The 16,665-nt window shown below is 41.6% G+C and overlaps 1 long non-coding RNA gene and 1 pseudogene across 1 annotated transcript in view; one reads left to right on the forward strand and one right to left on the reverse strand.

The window, feature by feature from the left end:
• Positions 1 to 3,227: 3,227 nt before the first annotated feature.
• On the reverse strand, positions 3,228 to 3,912 carry LOC117441962 (high choriolytic enzyme 1-like; annotated as a pseudogene).
• Positions 3,913 to 4,488: 576 nt separating this feature from the next.
• The window catches only part of LOC139433042 (uncharacterized), a 196,498-nt gene continuing 184,321 nt past the window's right edge, over positions 4,489 to 16,665 (forward strand). The window contains exon 1 of the long non-coding RNA XR_011642615.1: positions 4,489 to 4,503. This is a non-coding gene — a long non-coding RNA (uncharacterized lncRNA). The remainder of the gene's footprint in view (positions 4,504 to 16,665) is intronic.

Here is a 16,665-nt window from a genome sequence, read left to right on the forward strand (position 1 = left end):
TCATAAGTCCTGGATGGATATCGTCGTGGATTCATCTTCCTATTATACACACATGCATTTCCAAACATTTGGACTACCTATGTTGCAAATGTATTATCTTTTCAATTTACACACGGCATCTATTGCACGTCTGTCCGTCCTGGGAGAGGGATCCCTCCTCTGTTGCTCTCCCTGAGGTTTCTCCCATTTTTCCCTTTAAACTGTGGGTTTTCTCTGGAAGTTTTTCCTTGTACGATGTGAGGGTCTAAGGACAGAGGGTGTCGTATTGTCATACTGATATTCTGTACAAACTGTGAAGTCCACTGAGACAAATGTAACATTTGTGATATTGGGCTATATAAAAAAACATTGATTGATTGATCACACCGGTGTGACAGTATTCTCCAAAGGGTTCACGAAATATGACTACTACTCTTACTGTTTAACATTTTGGTTTACTTAATGTTACTTCATGTTAAGGCTAATAAAAATGACACGGCTGTAATGCTAACTAACGTGCTTGCTACTAGCTAGGTAGCTAACTTGATCCAGCCACTCCTGGTCCTTTCATCAGACGGGAAACGAAAGAACGAGCAAGACCCATTGCTGGTATGATAACAACCTGGTACTAAGCACACAGGCATGGCCGTATCCAACATTGAGGTCACCGAGGTCCGGACCTCGGTAATTTTTTCCGAGCTGTGTATAACAAAACTTGTGAAATAATTGCACTAAACGGGGTTATTTGTAGTACTTCCATTTACTGACGATGGGGGCGCTGCATAAGTACGTAGCCTCTGTTAAAGCAAACAGAAGAAGACGACATGTATCAACAAACCACCGCAGATCGGACTTGTACCAGAGCAGCGGAGGAGTGATGAGGTATCTTGAGATCTGAGTCCAACGGGCTGCTTGTTTTCCTGTTCATCAGGACATCATGTGACCAGCAGATCCTGTGTGAACGCTCTACGTTAGTCAGTGGACATCCGACAACATGCACACTAACTTATATTGCAGCTATAGGCTATACTTTGGGTTAGATTGTGTGAATAAACTAGCTAGAGAGCTACAGTTAATTACATTCACCCAATGTCAGAAGGATTACCTTTTAACAAACGTTGTAATGCTTTTCTTTCATTTCAATTTGAGTAAAACATTGAAGATATAACATTGTATTGTTTTCTTTTTACACTGACTCATATATAATGAAAAGACTACGTCAGTCGAAGCTCAGCGTTGGTAAGAGAGAGACAGGACAGGCAGAGATAAAGAGAGAGAGAGAAAGAGATGGAAATCAGGAAGGAACTGCAGGTACAGTCACACAAAAGAATGTAGGCTTAATATCCCCATCTATCCATCCATCCATCTATCTATCCATCTATCTATGTATCTATAACAATAGTCTTCATTTACAATAGGCATAATTTTTAAACAACATACATCTATTGCAGTTATGATGTCATAATAACATACAATTGTATAAAACACAATTTGCTTACATCTTTGTTCTCTTTTGAGAATCAAACAAAACAGATTTAAATAAAACAAAAAGTGTAAACAAACAAGTGAAATTAACTAAATTGCTGAATTGCTTTTAATTCACTGGAAGGAGCGACAAGTGAGGGAGGAGCAAAAAGTGAGCAACGAGGGAGAGATTGAACAAAGAGAAAGAGTAGAGGACAGAGAGAGTAATGAACAGGAAGAAGACAGAGAGACTCAAGAAGATGGAAGAGAGGCTGCAGGTTATGGAAAGGATAGAGACATGGAAAATGAATGTTGACAATGTGTTGTGATCATTTTAGCCTCTTCTGCATGTCCAGATCATTAATAGTAACAATCAACTGATTCTTATGTATCACACTTTCAAAAATAATGTATGCTGCAGCCCACTGACATGGTTTGAAATCAATATATTATCCATTTTGTGACCCCCCACAGGACTTAAAAAGCACCTAAGTAGATCATGAAAATCCCAAATATCTCGGGGGGGTATCCCCCGAACCCCCCTAACATATGTGGACCTCGGTATTTAGGAAATCCTAGATACGGCCCTCCACACAGGCATCTTGTTAAAGTTACCTTATCTTAGCTATCTCTTATTTAGTGGAGGAAAACAATTGTGACATCAGCTATGACATCACTTACGGGACTCTGCATATTTTTCATAGTCTTATATTTCAACAGTTTTACGACAAACTGTGACTTTTTTGACATCAAAATGATTTTTTAAGATTGACAAACATCATCTGTGTAATTTATGGCACAATTCAAACGGGATCGAAAGATAAGTTTTCTCTCTTCATTGACTTCAATACATAATTTTTCGGAAAGAAGGTCCCATGGGGCGGAAGTAGATGGGCGTGACTTCGCCACTCTATAGGCAAATATGGGCGTTACGTGAAGCCCGCGAAAGCTGCGCCGCATTTCGAGTTGATTGTGATTTATAAAAAGGAAACCGGCGTAGGATGTGCCGCACGCAAGTCCTACGCCGGTAAGCAGTGTTTTATAAATCGGAAAATGTATGTGCGTATTTATTTGCTTTGTCCTACGTAAGAAACCTTCCCACGTGAATCCTACGCAAGGCTTTAAAAATGAAGCCCCAGATGTTACAGAGGACACAGCCTTCCCCCGCTGGATGGAGAAGGCATGATCCATAGTGCATGATGGCAACACAGTCTCACGGGATATCGTGTTATAGTCACGAAATTAATCTATTGATTCGTGTTCACCAACACGATTTCGCCATTTTTTTTCGTGTCACACAGAACGATTTTAAAAGCAACGTAAATAATAACAATTTAGAAGGAAAAACAGATTTTAAAAAATACAGATGTCAGTATTCTGACACAGAACGATTTTAGAATCAATGTATTTCTATTAGTAGTATGTTTCGTGCCTGCACCAAATAATAACAAGTTAGAAGGAAAAACATATGACAAAAAATACAGATTTCAGTATTCAGAGGCTCTGAGCCCCATTTATTTTCCTCGCGGACGGCAAAAAAACTGACATTATACAATTTAAAATAATAGGGTTAGGCTTAGGGTAAGATATTGAGTAAGAAGATGTTTTTATGAACCCCACAGCTTCTGGTATTCCAAGACCCGACCAGACAAAAATACGTGGTGCAGGCACGAAACATACTACCAATAGAAATATATTGCTTTTAAAATTGTTCTCTGTGACACGAAAAAAAAGCGAAAATCGTGTTGGTGAACACCAATCAATAGATTAAATTAATTTCGTGACTATAACACGAAATGCCATGAGACTGGGTTGATGATGGAGGTGTAGTCGTAGGGGGTGTTCAGGTTGTTGGTGGCCTGCCTTTTGAAGTTGTAGGCCATCTGCGGGTTGATGTTCTGCCAGTTGATCCTGCCGTGTGAGTCGCGGTCGCTCCTGGACTGTTCGTGCTGGAAGCCCAGAGCGTGGTTGATCTCGTGCTGGATGGTGCCGTGGTAGATGCAGCCCTGCCTGTTGAGAGAGAGCACCTGTCTGCCTCCTCCAGAGAGGAGTAACATCCGCCTTGTTCTCAATGCTGATGTAGTCGTACTGGTTCCGACGGGGGACGAAGCGGAGGCAGGTCTTGCTGTGGAAGGCATTCATAGCGTTGGTGATCGTCTGTCTCTCCGAGCTGGTGAATTGACTGCTCGTGGTGAAGGGGATCGTCACTAAGCCTCTGGAGCCTTTCTTCCACAGGCAGCTCTGGGACCAGCACTTCATGGCGTTTCTGGTTTTGGGAGCCAGCAGGTCTCCTTCCAGCAGGATCTCATCTGTGGCGTTGTTGGAGGTCAAAATCCTGGTGGTGATGTCGACAGTGTCCTCTTCGTCTAATTCTTCTTCTTCATCTTCTTCGATTCCTTCCTCCTGGAGAGGAAGTGCCTGAGAGAGGCCGAGAAGGAGCAGCAGCAGCAGGCTGGCAGAGGGAGTCATCTTCAGGGTCGGTCTGGAGGCTGTGGAGCTGCTGTGGAGAGACTCCTTGAAGCTTGATGTTTGACTCAGTTCAGTCCAGGGTCTTTATACTCTCCTCTACAGGTGTGTCTGCAGGAGGATTATGGGTTGGTGTCTACACCAGAGGTTGTGCTAGACTTTTTTGCTGTCCGTAATTTTGACGGAGAGGATCATAACATTTCCGTCAAAATCCAATATTACCCGTCGGCCTTTACACAACTCTGACGAGGGGGGGAAGAGCACACTCGTGAACTGTTAGCGCCGTGTTATGCATACCCACTGCACCTCGCGGCAGCGTGCACAGCGTAAAGCCAAAACTCACAGACATTTCAATGATTTGTATGGCAATGTTAGGTTTGGAAACGGTATCATTTCCATTTTCCTTTCAGATTTTTCCATCATAGACGGAAAATATTCAGTTAACGCGACCTATGGTAGACACTGCTAGGCCTGAACAAACCTCTGAAGGGAGGACTCCACAGACAAACCTGCTTTTTAATCGGGGATTAATCCCCCAAAGACATCTATTTTGATCTTTTTTGTGTGCCACATCCTTAGCTACACTTTGCTCAGGTGGTTTTATATTTCTGTGGATTAGACATGGCTTTTAAGCCAGCTTTACCAAAGTGTATATGTTCAAATTAAATGTGTGTGACTGACCCAAATACTGTCCCTTCGTTCTTTCATGACCTGCGTAATTGAAATACCCGGTGTGCTTTTTATGACAAGCTGTTAAAGTTGTAGAAAAAGCTGTGAGTCCCTCTGTGAGGATGATAGACGGCCTATTGAAACTGCATATTTAGAAGATGTTAATAGGTTCCTGTGGGACATGTTGCTGCGGCCATGCCCAAGACAGCTCTCTAGTCAGAAAAAATGAATACTAAATTGCATGAAACAGTCGGTTCTATTGTACCAAATCATCATATCATCATGGCTGCCCCGCCTCCCTCGGCGAACGCCAGTAACATCTGTTCAATTATGCATGCAAACTAATTATTATTCCTTTTCATTAAATTAGTTTGATTCAACTTAAGCATCTTTTAATCTACCTTTCTTCATGTTATCTTTATGTAAATATTCATATGCTAAGCATATAAACAGTTTTGATTTCATTCAGCCCTGCTGTTCTGTAACACATTTTAAAACTTAATGAGATATAGCTGTTTATTGGAACTTATACCCAGGACACGATATGTCCCCTATCTCATAAAAAAATATGGACTTTACTTTGTTCAATTTAATGATCGCATAAAAACCGACTACACCTCCCTTGAATCCTGGCCTCATATAAAGTGTAAAGATGAATTGTGAAAAGAATGTGTGTTTTCTCTCAAACAGCTCCCCTCCTTCTCAATCTCATCAGCCACCGTGATTAAGGTTTGGCATTGGGGATTGTGCTGTCTTTTTGGAGAGATATTTCAGCTGCATTTCTGACACTCTGAAAGAAGAGGAAGATAAAGGAGGCGTCGGGGAAAAAACTCCTTCCCGTTGTGTGAGTCCTAGAGAGGGCCTTGAACCCTGCCATTCACGCCTTTCTCTCCATCAGCTGAGTCTAATTGCCAGAGAGGACAGGAGACCCCGGGCCCGATCGTTCCTTATCCTCTTTAGCGCTTTCAGGCAAGTGAAAGGCGAGCTTCTGCTTTTGATCTTTTCTATGATTCGCTTTTTCTTCTCTGTCATCCCTACCATCCTCTCCTCAGGAGTGACACCAGCTCCTTTCACTGCCTGCCCCCGTCTCCATCTGCCCAAAATAATGACCAAGGCCCAGGCATTATTAAACAGAGGTGGAGAAGGGAGGTCATCACTGGGAGAGGGAGAGGGAGGTCTGGATGGGGACTCCGAGCTCGTCTAAGGAGGGGTGCCCCTATTCCAAATCTACTCCGTAGCCTCTCTGTGTTCCTCTAGATTCATCCCTTACAGTTTTCATGGCCTTAGCTGGAGAAAGCCCATTCTTTTTACAGACCACAGACGTGAAGGCTCGTCCTTTCCCAGAGGCGCTGCTACAATAAAACCCAAGGCTGCTTGAGACAATGGAGCCTGTGTGATCTCTCAGCCAGACTCAGGATGAGACGATGCCTTGCTTGCCAGTCCCATGGGAGGGTAGACCCAGTGGTCATTGTTGACAGCTAATGGACAGCATCTTTCCACTGGCAGGCCCCCCCGCAGACTGTGTCATTTTAGGTTGCTTAATAACAAAACTCAGGCCGGGCCGACTGAGGAATCCTATCAAGAGCAGCAGTTTGTTTGCAGATGAAAATCACTCCCTTCACAAATCTCAAAAGCTAACACGGGGTGGGGGGTTATTGGATGAATGCATGCGGCGAGCAAAGACACCATTCAGCCGGCAAAATGCAATACAACTTATGAAAGGAGAGACTGGTCATATGTGTGAATGACCAGAATTAAAATTGCCTCATTCCGCAAGAACAATACAATTACAGGCATTTGTTTATCTTAATCCAGAGTAGAGCGTACTGACCACTAATAATGAGTCCGAACACGCTTACATACTAGATGCAGGACAATGCAAGAAATATGAGAGACAAGACTCTACATATCGCGTAAACAGACATTAGAAATGCAGACCTTGTGTTTGGCAAGAATCCGTTCAATATTAAACAAGGCAGGAGGTGTACATGCTGTTACAGTAAATGTAAATATACTGAATCCACTAATGTTCATTTCAGAGTAGGGATCTAATTGTTTTGTAAATCCAAATTCAAGACTTAATATTCCCAATTCAAGTCCAAAATCAAGACTGACTAATCCCATGTGAAGTCAATTCTCAAGGCAAAACTGACAAGTCTGAGGTCAAGACTGACCAGTCCCAAGTCAAGACCGAATTGTCCAAAGTTAGTTCTCAATTCAAGACTGATTAGTCAAGTTATTCCAAGTAAAGTCCTTAGTCGAGACTGACCCATTCAAAGTCTTTCATTTTTGAGTCCTAAAGAAGTTATGAAGTGTCAGGTTTTGCACCCTGCAATTCGTTGTAAATGAAATTATCTTCGGTGTCATTGGCTTCCAACTAGCATTCAGTAAATGTTAGTTTCTTTATCGCTCTTTTCTGCAACTTCAATGTATGCTGTCGCATCAAACAACTTGTATCTCTGCTGGGAATTAAAAGCTATAATGTCAGTTGATTCACGCAATAAAGGGAAATTCATTTATTCGAGGAACATTTTTCAAATGCAATTTTTCTCATTGGGCTTGGTAGAGGGTATTTTCAAGTCAAAAGGCTCAAGTCCAAGTAAAGGCCCGAGTCATTGGTGTTAAGGTCCAAGTTGGGTTGAAAGTCTTTTTTTTATTTAAGAATAATTAACCTTTATTAATCCCCCTAGGGGGACATTCTGTTTTATGTTGAGTCGACTCTAAGCTCACAACATTTTTGACCTATTACTTTCACATGACATTACTCGGGTCCACACCTCTGCATCGTATCATGTTATTATTTACCTGTTATTATTATATTTTAAGCACTTTCACAGCAGAATGTGTAACGCTTTTGAAGCCATTGTGAGTAATACAGTGATATGGACTGTGTGGTTGTCCTATTACGTTATTATAGACTTTCAGAAGGCAGCATATAATTTGTTCAACGCATTGAATAAAGCATTTGTTTAACCTTGTAAAATAATAGCCAATAAAGGCTAAATGGCCTTTCATCCTCTGCATGAAATTAAGAGGCATGCTTTTGGATTTTCCTACACGTCTCTTCACTGAGCAGAAAATATGCTTTGTAAACTATTTTTACATTCGTCCCTATATCGATTTCACTTTGTCACACTGGTGGTCTAAAAGTAAGCCATATTTCATTGCGGGTGAAACTCCATAAAGACATTCTCACAATTCCTTCTGTCCTTGCAACCTCATACGGCGGCAAATATATAATGCCTGCAGACCTTAGAAACAGTTATGCTTTGACTGTTATTCTATCTATATTATAATCCTATTTTCTTGTATGAAATTGGATTGAATCCTCTCTAAGACCTTAAGGAAAACTATTTTTCCTGAACTTCTTTAGTTCATATGAATGGATTAATATAATGTTGTTGGAAATAATGTTAATTGTAGGCTACTTGGAAAAGTGCTAAAATAAATACCATGAATTATTATTGAATTATTATTACAAAGTTATTTAATTCATATTGCATTTTTAGGACGATAAATAGTCAGGTATTTTTTTTACAAGAATTACAGATGTTAAAGTTCTGGGCTAAATAAAGCATGCTAACGTGCTAACAATAACATTCTGATGATTAGCAGGTGTAACACCCTGTTAACCATTTGACTTAGCATGCTAACAGTTAGCACCAAAGCTGATTATGGCAAAAGATGAAAAGTTTGAAGATCAGCAAACGAATATGAATTTATCCTGAATGGGGCATGAATGTGTAATCCAAATTGCATGATAAGCCATCGTATAGTTGTTGCGACATTTGGAACTCTTAGACTCAGAGGAAAAAATACCCAGAGGAAAAAAGACAGCGGATCATTAACCATAGATTAAAACACACTATCTAAAATCTATTCTGTGCAATTGTTCTCCAAGGATATTTCCATTATATTGTAATACAACTGACAATACAAATGGATGGATTGGTAGGAATGAGCTGTCAAATATCCCTGTTTAGATTCATACACATCATAGCTTTACCAGAAATACTTCATGGGATTGTCTCCGAGTTGAGAAAGAGATCAGTCTTATCTAAATTACTTTTAAGTGCTGGAGGCTGCAAAGTGTTTATTTCATGTGTCGCCTGCCGGAGAAGAAAAACGTAGAGGTAGCCTACTGTTCCTTCTGTATTTTCTATGTTTTTATTATTCCCTTTTCTTCTTTTTTTGTATGTGTAGGAGTGAGCGGCTCAGGCCAGAGTGTGATGGATCCTGGAGTGTAAGACGAGGGAGGGAGGGAGGAAAAGGGCAGAGTGTTAGGTCAGGCTGATAGAGATGTCAGCACTGCTTCAGTAATCCTGTGACGCCTAAGAGAAGAAAAAAAAACAGGGGAGGGAGCGGGACGTCTGAATGACCGGCGGCTTGGTGACAGCAGAAGTTGAGACCACCCTAACAACAGCATCAGGGTATGCTGGGAGGGGAGGGAGGGAGGCAGGGGGAGGGGGGGGGGGGGGGGGGGGTGCTGCGGGAGGCGGGGTGGGAGGGGGAAGCTGATCCTCAGTTACACATTATGGCTGATAGTTAACCCTACTCCTCGCAGCAGTGTGTTAGACGGGGAGAGAGTGGTGAGCCAGTTATCAACGCTGCGGAGGATTTAAGCCTTGTCTACCTCATTTAACATCTCCAACAGGCAACAACAGTAATGTAATGCACCTAATGACAAACACCAGTGCACACACCGGTGGGGACAGGAAATCCTTTTAAATAAGCGGAAATAATGTCATAATAATAAGGCTTTCTTGTAGAGCGTTTCTGATTTGCTTACAATCTATATCTGAATAGTAATCATTAGTTGTTGAACAGCACACTGTCCTTCTCTCACAGTGCCTTGTTGTGTATCCGGCTGTAAACGAGTCCGCCTTTCAGTTCAGTGGCTGACCCAGTAATGAAATGTGATTCAGGTGGTAGATGGATATCTGCAGTGACATATCTCTCATCACTCGCTGGCTGCAGCCCAGACGTCGCCTTCTGCTCTCTCCTGCTGGAAAGTGTGATTCGCTGTGTTTGGCCTTTTGTCTGGGCCAATTATGTTCACCATTAACTAGCTTTCTTCTGTTATTGTTCACGGTGATTTGAGCTGATGGTGGAGATGGTGCTTAGAGATTTAGTGGTAGTAGGCTACTGTCGTGTTTGGGGAGGGGTGTTTAATGCCACAAAGAAAGAGAAGTTGGATAGTGTTTTACTATTGTCTCTATTCTTAATTTATAATTAAAGTGAAAAACAGCTTGTGGAGTAAAGAAACATTAATGTATAGCCTATGGTATTTCTCGATTAAGCCAGCAGACACTGTGTCAGTCTAAGAGTTCCATATTTATTTTTGATGACTCTAACGCATAAGTAGGCCTTCAGCAAAGCAGAGGACAGAGTCAATAATACCTGTTCACATAAACTTTTGGTAATTATGGCTATGAAAAGAATTGCAATCTACATGATTAATTTAATGGGAAACTGTGAAATCAAACTCATGTGATTCTGAACAATGACTGGTGACCGGTATAAAGGGCGAAGAAGTCTGTGGGAAGGAGGTTGGGGTGAATGAGTAGTTCCAAATAATGCGGGACTCAGGAGACGGTAGATCATTTCTCACGTGAAAGTCAATCTGACTCAATCTTGGATAACTTCCGTACTTAAGTAACAACACTTATTTCAACCCAAACCACAATCTTTAAACCTAACCAAGTAGGCCTACTTTTGTTTCCATAAGAACAACTGACTTGTTTGTAAAGTAACCTCCGTACTAAAGTAACACCACTTCCGTAGTTATTTAAATCTAAACCACAATCTTTTCCTGACACCTATCCAAGTAATATGTTTCAGTTAACCCTTACCTTAAACCAAACCCCAACCCTACCTAACTGATTTTGTTCCTACAGGGAAATGTTGGACTTTCTCAGATGTTTTTGTTGATAAAATAATAAACAAAGTTTTACACACTTTTCGTATGATATTGTAAGATGATACGTTGACAACACAGGTTTCCTGCACAGAAGTTAACCTCGTCTTAGATTGGCCAACAAGCTGCACCGGCCAATCTAGACATGCAGATCCTTTTCCTGCTTGATAACTCTGTAACTCGATCAAGGTGATTAACCAGTTTATTTCCTGGTCGTAGAGATGGAAGATAAAACAATTGCAGCCTTCCCAAGAGTTGTAAAATCCTGTCTCATATTTATTATTAACTACTCTGAAGGGTGTTGGTGTTGGATAACCCTTCAAAAGTCATGGGTGTGTTACATAGACTAGACAAAAATAAAATGGGGGCCAGAGAACAATATAGGAACAAAGATTATGATAACATCAGTTAATGTGCATTTCATAAAATGGTAGTGTTAATCCCCATAAGGGAGTAGTATTCAGAAACAAATAAGAAATAATTAACAAAAATAATTTCACAAATGTTGCCATTAAGATGAAGCTATAATTTTAAGCAAAAGTAATACATATATATTTAAAACATTTGGAGCTTGAAAATGAATGTGGTTCCTAAAAAAATATGTTCTTGTGAATGTATGAATTAATAATCAGAAAATATTTTAGTATTCATTTAATTACTGAGTTTGAAAACATGTTATTACAGAAAATGGCACGAACACTCGGTTGAATAAGAAATTATAAGAAAAAAACTGAAGGATGTTTTCCTCTGGCTGAATAATATCCAGGGACACAATGAGTTCAAACCCAACAACCTCCACTGAGAGGAAAGGCAGTCAAAATAATCTAAATCTGGGGCAAAATCTTTAGGGGACCTACATTGAGCCGTTTATGGTGCGGTGCTGTTCTGTGGCATGATTAACACCTCATACATGGGCAACATTCCAACATTCTCCTCACACTCTTTGTCTGAGCAGCAGAGAAGGCCTGCAGGATGCCCATCAGTGGCACGGCTCAGATAATGACTTATTGATAGGAGAGGATGCCGGCTGCCCCGTGCACATTAGCACAATGCCAGCTGGTTCGCTGCACCGCTGCTGCACCTCCGCAGCCAGGGCCGGCTCTAGACAATTTGCTGCAGGCGAGATTTTAACTGCCCCCCCCCCCGAGAGAATCATACAGTAGAAAAGATAAAGATCAATAGAGTATCCAAGGAATACACAATAGAATATAAATGAAACATCTCTACAAAAGACAAATACACTACAAAAACAGAAACGTATTGACATAGGCCAAGGTAATGTACATCAAAAAGACTTCAAATGTATTCACCAGGGGCGTTTCCTGGAGCTGGAAACATTCGGGGCTTAGCCCACAGTTCATTAAGGTACATTAAGGTACCGCCGGTACCGGGTGCTACAGTGGAAATGTCTACTGCAACACTCCCCACACGCACATACACAGTACACCTGCGATTGTTACAATGAAGGCTTGATAATCAGCTCACGACATACTGTATAGGAGTAAGCAGGGGTAAAGTGCTATTTTTTATAAGTGGGGAGCAGACGTAACCTCCTCTAGGGGGGGTCCTCACCTCCTCTAGGGGGGTCCGGGGGCATGCCCCCCTGGGAAGATTTTGTTTAAATATTGAAGTTAAAAGCATAAATCTGGTGCACTTTGAGAGCAAAATTAAGAGATATGGATACATCTTTCAACACCCATATGAAACAGAACTGTCAACAGATTTTATTTTTCTTTATGGATATTTTACAAATCACTCCCATGTGACTGTGTAATGTAAGGTAGCTTCTAGCTTCATGTCGAGCACTGACAGCAAGTCAACATTTTCCAGAGAGCTTTCTTTGAAATCACCAGGTAACGCTAAAAAACACAACATTTATATTACAAAGTCTTAATTTAAAATCTCTGGCTAGCTATACAGTAGTACATGCTTACGGTTTAGCTTACCCGCACGATTCAAAGTAACGTCAACGGAGCTGTAATTTATGCTTTGCTTACATGTTCGCATAACTTGGAAGTTTACTGACATTTACATACCTTGTTTACCTGGCGCAAATGGTGGCTCTGGGGTTGTTGTGTGAGCCACCACTTGAGAATTGTTGTCTTTTTTAAGAAAAACATTTCTTATGTCCATCTTCAAAAACTCCGAGTCCGACTGACAGTTTAAACATTGTCGCAGGATAGGTACCTGTCAGCCAATAAGACACGTTTATTTCCATTCAACTCTCTGGTGATTGGTCTGGTGTCTTGCCTCTGTTGCATTCACTGAACACGGGAAATTACAATCCTGCCGTCCTCTCTAGTGTCATGATGAGGTTCAGGTAAAGCACGGTTAATGTATTATATTATTGAGGGAGAATTGTCCTGGGCTAAAGGCCAGGCGACGCGCCTGGTATTCAGTATTGTATGAACATGTTTGAATCGGGGAATGGACGTCACATCCTCTGGGGGTCTGGGGGTATGCCCCCCCGGGAAGAAATGTTTGACCATTTTAAAGAAAAATGCTTCAATCTGGTGCACTTTGAGCAGAATTACTACTAGATCTAGGGGGTACAACTGTAAACACCCATATGAAAAAGATCGGTTTACATTTTAATAATCAAATAAATATGTGGGAATAACCAATAACCTACCATAGCCAATAACAAATAAATGTAACTTATTTTATTTTTGTTTTTAAACCTGGTGTGTTTACCCTTAAGGCTTCGCGTCGGGATCTTCGGGGCAGTTGAATGTTATGCACCCTCTATTCAAAAAAGAGAACGGAGCGAAAAATACAAACAACAAATTGTGTCAGGTGCGCGTGACCTGCTCCGCTGCACGTGCATCATTTCCAAAGTGCTTCCACAGAAGTGACACACATCTGTGGATAATCATTTATACGAAAATGGTTAAAGCAACCATCACTAAACACCAGCAACACTGCATCTACTGCAGACAGTAGCAACAGGTCAGATGGGGACATCACGTTACCCTCCGTTGTGGACACTAACTAGGCTTGTTTGAGACAAGCAAGACCTGCGCAGACCTGCGCAGTTGCGATCAACGTCTTGCTTGTGCGTTGCATGATGGTTAGTCATTTTTGTCCGACTTGCTCTGGAGGCTCGCCCACATGAGACTTTGAAATCTCGCGGGACAAAGACGCCCGCAGCCTTGAGAGCGAGGCGAGGCGGCGCAGTTGCTCTCCACGAGCTGCGGAAGCGAAATGCTTGATGGGAAACGGCTCGCTGGTATCTCGAGCTGAGCGCTCATTGGTGGTTTTTACCACGTGCTGCTGATGAAACTCTCCAATTGGCTGGCAAAAGTTTGTTGTTGTTTTGTGTCAGTTTTACGTCGCCACATCCATTCCCATTTGTCATCATTGTTCCACAATGTTTATCATCATGAAATTAATATCTATATATTTTCTACTATACTGCTTACCGTTTTCATACTTTATATATTTTAGCATATTCATACACACTGTTCATACTGCTCACAGGCTGATATCTAGTGTATTCATACCCCACTGTTTATTCATCATTCTATTCATTCTATATGTTATTCTGTAGATTGTGTACATTACTTTCCACTTCACTGCTTGTTGCACCTGAGAAGCTAAACTGCATTTCGTTCTCTCAGTACCTGTAATATGTGCAATAACAATAAAGTTGAATCTAATCTTGAGCAGGAACAAATGTATTTACTTAGTACATATCTGACATTAATGATTAAACACGTGTGCATTCTTTATAAATGCAAACCGAGTCAAGCCGACTCCGGAGGTGGCGGTATGCACCTTCAAGCTGTTTGCAATCCGCCAAAAAACCGAGAGAAGAAGAAGAAGATGAAGAAGCCGTCTCCGAGCTGTCTGACTCATAGACATATAAAGAGTAGACGCCGCATCGACCGCTGCTGCCTATTGGCGCTGACGAGCCGTGGGGCCGCCATCTTGGACCGGTCACCCGCTCCAATCAGTGTAATCTGTCCGGCAGGCGCAATGAAGTGTCAGCGCATTTAATCAATCATAACTCGCTGAATACAAAACTGATTTTCACGTTTTTTCTCTTTCTACAAACGTCATATATGTAGGCATGATACCGGACACACGATTCGGCGTATTTGAATATTCATAGTAGGCTTAACAGCAATAGAATATTCTGGTATTTGATAGCCTATATGTTATGTATGATAGGTATTTTGCAAAAGACACACAATATATAATGTAGGCTAATATACACACACACACATAAAAAAACACTAATGGTCTATATGATAGAGAAGCAGAAGCAGATTGTGTAGGCCTACTACTCAGCTATTTTAATAAGTTGAAAAATGAAGAAACAATAATACCTTATACATAGACAGAAGTTATATATCAGTAAAAATGAATATCTATGTCAGAAAAAATGAAAATCTACATCTATATTTATATAAAAAATGTAAATGTTCAAGTTAAACACAAGAACATGACACCACCCCGCCCCAAACCATATTTACACAAAGTTGCTCATGAAAGTTGAAATGAGCTAAAAGCCCTGAAACAGGACTGTTTTGCAGAGCTTCTTTCTCGTGCTCCCTTTCTGCAGGTCAAGAGAGGTGAGTCTGGCAATGTGGTGTAGTCTTATTTTCAGAAACACAGACACAACAAGTTGGAATAATGGTTGTCGATGCCAAACTGCGTCTCCTCAATGTGTTCCCCAAGCTGAAAAACATCCTCCGTTCCAATCTCCTCCCGGACGATGCAGGTGACTGTCGACACCTTTGGAGCTTGCCTTGTTGAAGCTTGGGGAATCACCCTCTCTGCAGCTCTCAGCACCTTCACTGTGCCTTGTGATGGAATCACTAGGCCACCGTTGTTTTTCAGGGCTAGAAGGTGGTAGCTCTCATCAAATGATGAAGGTACAGCATCTCTGACCAAGCTTGCACGGCACACATCACAGGACAGCTTTCGCAGAATCTGCCGGACTACAAATCCTGCGATGTAGACCAGCGCATTTTCCACCAGACCACCAAACCGAGTGGGAAGATAGCTGTGGTCACTCACAACAGCCGAAATGTTGGCGAATGGAGATGGGTGCTCTTCAGCAGTTTCAGCAGAGGACATCTCTACCGCAGACAGGGACACAGTGTGATCTTGGGCTGCCACATTGCCTGTCTCACTATGAAACACCGAGCCATCAGACGGCGGAAGATGGGCTACTCTCGTCTACTTTCGAGGCGAGCCGCAATGTGTCTCAAACAAGCCTGCTTACTCCTGCCTGACTCGCCGCCCTCACCCCCGGAGCAGCAGTCTTCGTTGCCCGAAACTACGCCGGCGGGTGCTGTAGGCTAGGGAAGGCTAAGCCTTCCCAAATATTTGTGTCACTGCATCCTGGTAAAATAAAAATATAATGTCTGTGTCTTTGACATTAGCGCTGACTAACAACAACAAACGAGATCTCGCTAAACGGTCCTGTGACGCTGGTTATCAACTCGGTAAATCAAGCCAGGGATTCTCTCTCCAGCTGAGAACGTGTTCACGTGAAAGGGGCGGGGTTAGCTACATTTGACCAATCACAAACAGGGACAAGTGTACTGACAGCGCAGCGTCATACTTATATGATTCTGTTTTATTCAAGGTTGTGTCTTCCTGGTCGAATGTACTTATTGTAAGTCGCTTTGGATAAAAGCGTCAGCTAAATGCAATGTAATATAATGTAATACTTCATTAATGAAAAGTAAACTAATATTAGACAAATATGAACTTTAAACATCCATGACTTAAACATATAATCCAGGATACAAGCCACATAGTTGCACCGGCAAGGGGAATATAGAACAACTGGTTAAAAAATAAACTACCGAGTGTTTGAAAGCGTACAACAGTTTTATGATATCACTGCCCCGTCTAAGACAGGAGGGGATCTGACTTTATTACATTTGAGTTGAGTGTTTCGTCAACTTAATGTGTTGCTTAAAATAATACGTCTGCATACAGTATGTGACACTGTGAGTGTTGCATGGCCAGATACGGCTCAGCTGACTCAGATAAGGAAATATATGATATATTATAATATGATATGATCGATGATCTGATTGATGATGTGATATGAATGATAAGTGCGACACGTCGGCGTCTTCTTTATCCTGTAATATGACTTGAGAGATTTAAACTTCGCACACTGAGTTGATCTCTTTTCTATAGACGCC

This window comes from Pseudochaenichthys georgianus, chromosome 3 (genome assembly GCF_902827115.2).
Source record: "Pseudochaenichthys georgianus chromosome 3, fPseGeo1.2, whole genome shotgun sequence".
NCBI lineage: Eukaryota > Metazoa > Chordata > Actinopteri > Perciformes > Channichthyidae > Pseudochaenichthys > Pseudochaenichthys georgianus.